Genomic DNA, 8,255 nt, shown 5'->3' on the forward strand with positions numbered 1-8,255 from the left:
ATGCGCTCCATCCATATAATGAAAAAAAAAATGAAAAAAAAAACTTTTTCAGTGGAAGGTAGGGGAGGACGGGGGAATGTGAGACATCGGGTAATGTGAGACACCCCCTGTATCTAGGACACGGAACACATTTTTGGTCATGTGAGATATATGTTTGCAAGCCCCTCTCATTTCCCCTTGACCATGAAAGAGAGGACCTCATGGTGATATTGTAAGCATGTTTTTTTCACAAACAATTATTTTATGCATGTAAAAGTAAATTTTCTTGCTGTCAACTTAATCGATTGTTGTGCCTACTCAAATTGATTCAGGTAGAAAAACTTCTATCACACATGTTGATGAACTACCAACATATGAATCCATGTGATGATGATAACTGAAGATTAGCCTGAATTTCTGAGAAAGGTAGTTTTTTCTCAAATTGTGGCAGTGGGGTAAAGTGAGACAAATGCTGTGGGGTAAAGTGAGACAGTGTCTGTGCCCTCTTTTAATGAATCCATTATACACTCAACAAAAATATAAACCCAACACTTTTGTTTTTGCTCCCATTTTTCATGAGATGGACTTAAAGATCTAAAATTCATTCCAGATACACAATATTACCATTTCTCTCAAACATTGTTCACAAATCTGTCTAAATGTGTGATAGTGAGCACTTCTGCTTTGCTGAGATAATCCATCCCATCTCACAGGTGTGCCACATCAAGATGCTGATCTGACATCATGATTAGTGCACAGGTGTGCCTTAGACTGTCCACAATAAAAGGCCACCCTGAAATGTGCAGTTTTGTCTCACAGCAAAATGCCACAGATGCCACAAGCATTGAGGGAGCGTGCAATTGGCATGCGGACAGCAGGAATGTCAACCAGATCTGTTGCTCGTGCATTGAATGTTCATTTCTCCACCATAAGCCGTCTCCAAAGGCGTTTCAGAGAATATGGCAGTACATCCAACCGGCCTCACAACCGCAGACCACGTGTAACCACACCAGCCCAGGACCTCCACATCCAGCAGGTTCACCTCCAAGATCGTCTGAGACCAGCCACTGAGACAGCTGCTGAAACAATTGGTTTGCATAACCAAACAATTTCTGCACAAACTGTCAGAAACCGTCTCAGGGAAGCTCAACTGCATGCTCGTCGTCCTCATCGGGGTCTTGACCTGACTCCAGCTCGTCGCCGTAACAGACTTGAGTGGGCAAATGCTCACATTCGATGGCGTCTGGCACGTTGGAGAGGTGTTCTCTTCACGGATGAATCTCGGTTTACATTGTTCAGGGCAGATGGCAGACAGCGTGTGTGGCGTCGTGTGGGTGAGCGCTTTGCTGATGTCAATGTTGTGGATCGAGTGGCCCATGGTGGTGGTGGGGTTATGGTATGGGCAGGCATCTGTTATGGACGCAGAACACAGGTGCATTTTATTGATGGCATTTTGAATGCACAGAGATACCGTGATGAGATCCTGAGGCCCATTGTTGTGCCATACATCCATGAACATCACCTCACGTTTCAGCAAGATAATGCACGGCCCCATGTTGCAAGGATCTGTACACAATTCTTGGAAGCTGAAAATGTCCCAGTTCTTGCATGGCCAGCATACTCACCGGACATGTCACCCATTGAGCATGTTTGGGATGTGCTTGACCGGCGTATACGACAGCGTGCACCACTTCCCACTAATATCCAGCAACTTCGCACAGCCATTGAAAAGGAGTGGACCCAGGGCCGCCGCTCCCTATACGCAGGGTACGCAGAGTGCGTAGGGCACCAAGTTCCTGGGGGGCCCCCAAAAAAAATGTTTTATAATTTTTTTTTTTTTTTTTTAAACTTCATGATGATCATTACATTACAAAAAATATATAAATTAGTTATGAACAGCCCCATTGTTGTTTTGTCTTAATTGTGCAACCTATCCAGGGGTGGATTACTACACAGGCATACCAGGCACAGGCCCAGGGGCCCAAGGGCTCAGGGGGGCCCTTAGCCAGAGATACTGATTGTAACTTTTCATGTTGCATAGTCAAAGAGCTCTGTCACTGATGTCAATAACAGGGTCAATAACAGGGTCCAAAAAGGAATAGCCTAAATATAAGTATACTCATCAGAATGTAACAAGATATAAATCATCATGGGCCCCTATAGTCGGGGAGAAATACAAAGGCAAGTTAAAAACAACAGCATTACTAGCTCTGTGTAGGGGCTCCATGAGGGACCTTGAAGGCCCCCTCACACATACACAAATAAGCTTTCTATGTGTGAATTCTAAATTCTTCATAAAAAGTAGCTATCCACCCTTTATCTGTTGAAATGGGCCCCTCCATCATAGAACATGGATCTGCAGACCAATCTACTGTACTGTTTTTACAGTTGCAGAGTAAGGAGTGCTGCCTGTTTAAGAAAAATAATGTTCCTTCTGCATCTCAGGAGCCTCTAAAATTTCCTCTCAAAGTGCACCAGATTAATGCATTTTACTTTAAAAAGGTAAAAAAAAATCCGGGGGGGCATGCCCCCGAACCCCCAACAGGGTCCCTCCAACAATATCCCAAAATCCTATGGGAAACACTGACTTCCTTAATATGTTTTTGCCATTAATTGTATGTATCTGTATGGAAATATCAGTGTACCTGTCATGATCCCGCTTGGGCCCCTTGGCCTTGTGTGTGTTTTCCCTTTCACCCTTGTCTTTGTGCTGAGCTAATTGCAGGGGTGGAGCCAGGTGTGCTGGAGTCAATTACCAACATTCACAGCTGCCTTCAATCATCATCAACTGCTCTACATATACCCGGCCTACCTTCCAGACACTGCCAGATTGTAGCTTCTGTTTTCACACAGTTAGTTCTCTCTCTTGCTCACCTGTTTACAGCTCCGCTTTTTTGCACTTTTTCCTGGCTAACCCCTGTTTCCTCTGCCACCGTTCTCCCGGCCTGACTCCAGCCACTAGCTCCAGCCCTCGCTCACCAGCACTACTCCCCGGACCCCTCCTGCCTGCCTGCTCTAGCCTGCTCTCACTCAGCCCCCTGGACTTGCCCCGTTGCTCTCTCCCTGGACCCCCATGCCAGCCAGTTTCCCTCCCCGGATCACGGTCCTAACACCCTGCTGGTTTCTCCTGAAATAAATCTTCTTTTACTTATACTGTCTCCGCGCCTGTGTCCTCCAGACCCAACCGTTACAGTACCTGACTGGATATTTACAAGTGGGGGGCCCTTTAAGGGTGTGTGCCCAGGGGCGCATTATCTCATAATCCGTCTATGAATTTATCACTCAATTCCTTTGCAAAGGCAGTTAGTAGGATACGACGCAACTTTTTTCACAAGTTAAGCTGTTCTTTCTATTAGTAAATGCTGTTTGCAAAAACCCATCACTACAGCAAATGTGCCAAAAAGTATTCGCAGAGATCTTGCAAGGGCAAAAAAATTCCGCCTGTGCCCTACGGGTGCGAGCATCTTGGTGTTTTTTTTTTTGTTGGGGGCGGGGGGGGGGGGGGGGGGGGGCACCACTGACAATTTAAGCTTAGGGCACCCAAAAGCTTAGCAGCGGCCCTGTTTGGCAGGTATGTATCTGGGGGACAGAAGAGTGACCTTTAACTTCAATGGACTCTAAGTAATATGTCTTTATTCAATGAATGATCCCAATAAAACAAATGCAGAAAAATATTAATCAAAGACTGAAAAGATGGAAAAAGACAGCTGGGTCTAGTCCTGTGTTCTGAGTCCCAGGCTGTTCTAGCTGGTTCTGATTGATCTTTGCTCTGACCCCCAGACACTAGCTGGCTCTAAGTGTCCTGTGTTCTGACACTCAGACTGTGTTTTAATCTTACTGGTTCTATCTGTCATTTGAATGTTAATTATTGAATATGAATTATATGTTGTATTTGATCAGAGTTACTTTCAAGTGTTTAGACAAATGTGTTGCTTAATTGACCAAACCCCATGTTTCTGTTACTCGTCTGACATTAGTTTTGGAATATTTGGTTTTCAAGCTAGCTGTCAGGATTCTAACTGTTACAACATGTGTTGTTATGGTAGTTTCAGAGTGGAAAAAGTAAGTGGATCAGTTTACCCCCTTGATTTATCTGGTCTGTCTCAGTTTACCCCACAGCTGGGGTAAAGTGAGACACAAGACAACTTTTTTTTAAACAATCATATTTTCACTGCCCTTTGTCTTGAATAAATTCTGCTAATGCCCATTTCTAGGAAGCATCCTGAATTAATGGGAAATGTGTAAATTTGACTGAAAATCATTTTAGCTCGCTAAATTATTTTCCATATACATTTACAGTATGTGGCAGTAAAAACAAACTATTTTTATTCCTTTTTTCAGAACAAGCAGCCAAACTGGAGGAACAAGCAGGCAGCCAAACTGGAGGAACAAGCAGCCAAACTGGAGGGACAAAGCAGCCAAACTGGAGGAACAAGCAGCCAAACTGGAGGGACAAGCAGGCAGCCAAACTGGAGGGACAAAGCAGCCAAACTGGAGGGACAAAGCAGCCAAACTGGAGGAACAAGCAGCCAAACTAGAGGGACAAGCAGCCAAACTGGAGGGACAGCAGACTGAGATTGAGAAACTGAAGGAAGGTAATCTCTCCGCCTCTAGAGGGCGTATATGATTCTAATAAATGCAGGTTGTCCTGGGGCTTTTAGAATACGTTCCTGAAATTATTTTCCTAATTAAAAAATCTTCTTAAAGTGATTGATAGACGATAGGCTGTGTATGAACACCAGATTGTCTTCAGTGCACACACAGTACGGACAGGTTTCAACAACAAGCGTTCTCCAGAATCACTGACTGCACCTTTAATGGAAGGCGGATGTGAAAGTGTTTTATTTACATGATCACCGCAGCATAGTCGTTTTACTGTCATCTCTTTCATGTGGGAATTATCTGTGTATCTGTTCTCAAAATCTCAACTTCTAAAGCACTTACATCAACTAAACTTTCCATAATCATTCTCAGCACTATCCTGAAGGTTATTACAGAAGGATTTGTTCATATGTTGTTCATTGTCTGATTTATGAGACATTTTCTTTTTTTTAAACATACAAAAAAAGGCATTTTTAAGACCTGTACATAGTAGTGTTTGACTTATAAACTAAAAAAAAGTCTGTAACCCAAATCTGTTCTGTAAAAACTGGACACTAATATTCTGTAAAAAAAATGAAATTAAGATTTTAACTCTGGCTTCATCCAACATCTAGATTTTTAGTTTTTTTTTTAAATTTTACACATAGTTACACACACACACACACACACACACACACACACACACACACACACACACACACACACACACACACACACACACACACACACACACACGCTCACTCACAGACAGACCAATGAACAGATAGGAAAATAAGAATGTAGCCAGTCAGAAGAGGACACTACGGGGTGGGTGGAGTTTAATATAGTTTGAAGACTGTAAAAGACTTGATGCTGTTTGATGTGAGACAGAGAACCTCAGAAACACACACACAGACACACTCACACACACACACACAGACACAGAGATGAAGACCCTCGCTGTGTTGGCTCTGTTGTTGCTGGCATGCTGTGTCTCTGCGGATCCACTGAAGGAGTTGTCCGACACCTTGGTCAAACTGAGCGCAGACGTGACGGCCCTACAAACTCTGACTCAAGGTAAGAATCACTAGTGAATAACTGGCCTCATGTTCACAGATACCTGGACAGAAAAAAGCTAATTTTAATTGTGATGTAATTGATTTCTTTCACCTTAGGCCATATTCCGTATAAATTATGTTGCAGTTAAATCAAACAATTAGTATTCCTTTTTTCAGAACTGCACTGTACCGCAATACGTAATTATGGCTTAAATAGTGTCAAGATGATGTAAATATGCCAAATGTTCAGGCTTGTTTTGGTTGCAGTGCAGAACATGCACTTTTATTTGAGAAGTATTTTATTTATTGGAGACCCTGGTTGTTTGCAGCAGTATTCTCTTTTCTATACTGAAACAGACCTATATGGTGCAATTGTAGTTAAAGCTGGGGTGGAGGATTTGGGGAGAAAATGGCAGTTGGGATAGAGATTCGAATTCAAATACCTCAAACCCTCCACTTGTTCTCTTTGGTCCCTCCCCTATGGTACCTCCCTGACACGCTCTACACCAGGGGTGTCCAAACTTTTTTCACTGAGGGCCACATACAGAAAAATCTATGAAGGGCTGGGCCACTTTGCAAAAATAACACATTTATCAGGACATCTAGCTGCTCTGATGTTTAGTTTCATAGTGTCTTCGTAAATTGTAATCCTTCTTCACGGCAACACTTTACTTGCAAATTAAACAGACACTTTTCACCTCAGAGCCGGCCCAAGCCTTCATGGGGCCCTAAGCAGAATTTGATTAGGGGGGCCCCTGTCCAATGTCAGCGCTGCCCAAATGTTTGACTATTGTTAAATGCCATTCAGACACCCAGTGTTTTCTGCTATTGCCTCCAATGTCCAGCTGGGTGAAAATAGTAGCCAGCCGAGATCCCGACCCTCCTAGGGTGGTCCGGGGGTATGCCCCCCGTGAGATTTTTTTAACCTTTTAAAGTGAAATGCATGAATCTGGTGCACTTGGAGAGGAAAATTAAGAGGCTTAATCTGAAGAATTTTGTATGAAAAAATAATTTGGAGACACTGTCAGATGAATTAGAAGCTATTGAAGAAGGACACAGATTTTCCATAATAATATTAATTTAAAATAAAATATTATGCAGAGTCCTCTGGGATGGGCTTGGTGCTCTTTTTCTTTTATGGGACACATTTCTCTGTAATATAATGAATGCATTTAAATTATTTAAAATTAAAATGGCCATATTACATTATATTTTTAAAATGTGCTGTGGGCCAATCAATCAGTTTTGACCCCTGCACTAGTGGGTTAACTAAAAAAATAAATAAAATGGCCATATTACATTATACCTTTAAAATCGGCAGCGGGCCAAAACAAAGCGGGGGCCGTAGTTTGGACACCTCTGAGCTACAAGGTGTGTGGAAATCATCACATCTGTGTCTCTTTCTCTCCCTCCATCACTCCCCCTCCCTCTCCCTCTCTCTCTCTCTCAAACTTCGAGGTACAATCTTTGGGGTGATCGCACTTTAACAGTTGCTGCCCGAGACTATAGAACATGTCCCCCCCTGACATTAACACCATCACAGACGCAGCTCAGTTTAAATCTAACTGTGGTCATCCAAGCAACTTCTTCTAAGGGCGCACTCACACCAGGCAAAGTTGCCCTGTACCGTACTCAAGTACGATTGTTTTTTCAAATGAACGTTGCGCTTGAACGTAATGGGTCGCGGTGGACAGTCTCATATAAATTGTAGGGATGACTATTAAAATAACAGTGAGAAAGAAAATTAAGCACAATGTAAACACTTTAGGAGCCCTTCAGCCTTAACAGTCTTCTAAACAATTATCACACCGTTAATTTACATGCTGTTCTAATGTGCAGCACGCTGCTTATTATTAATATAACGGCCCGTCATCAGACACATGTAACGATGGTTTTTGCACATCGATTGCTCCGTTAAGTAATCCAAGTCAGAACTTTTTGGGCAGAGAGCGTTATTTTAAGTCTGTCTTTATAACGTTTCTTGTTAAACCTTAGTGTATACTGTTTCCTTATCACCGGACCGCTGAGTCCCTCAGTGTCGTTTTGGGTTCGTCTCCACCGCCGTGCGTCAAGGCAGCATTATAACAGCTGAGGAAAGGAAAAAGAAAGCGGTCAAGAAAACCTTTTTGCTTTGCTTTATGCTGCTCTCACCTTTTTATCTCTCTCCCTTTTTATTAGCCCACACCTAGGCCTACTACACACACACTTTAACAGTAGCTGCCTGAGACTATGGAACATGTCTCCCCCTGACATTAACACCATCACAGACGCAGCCCAGTTTAAATCTAACGTGAAAACATATTCATTTAGAAAGACTTTTAATACACAGTAGTAGCACTGTGACATTTTCCTCCTGCTGTTGTGTAAACTTTTCTCTTCTTAGTGTATGTTACATTTGATTGTTTCCTTGATGTAAAGCAGTTTGGACCTGCTGGTTGCTGTAAAGGGCTTTATAAATAAATGTTGATTGATGGATGGAGGATAAACTACAGAGAATAATGATGTCAGTGTTGTGTTCACAGACAGCTGAATACATTTCCATTTCTCTCTCTCTCTCTCTCTCTCTCTCTCTCTCTCTCTCTAACACTTTATCTGCGTCGTTTTCTTTTCAGAGCAAGCAGCGAAACTGGAGGATCA

This window comes from Ammodytes marinus (assembly GCF_949987685.1).
Source record: "Ammodytes marinus genome assembly, chromosome: 1".
Classification (NCBI taxonomy): Eukaryota; Metazoa; Chordata; class Actinopteri; order Uranoscopiformes; family Ammodytidae; genus Ammodytes; species Ammodytes marinus.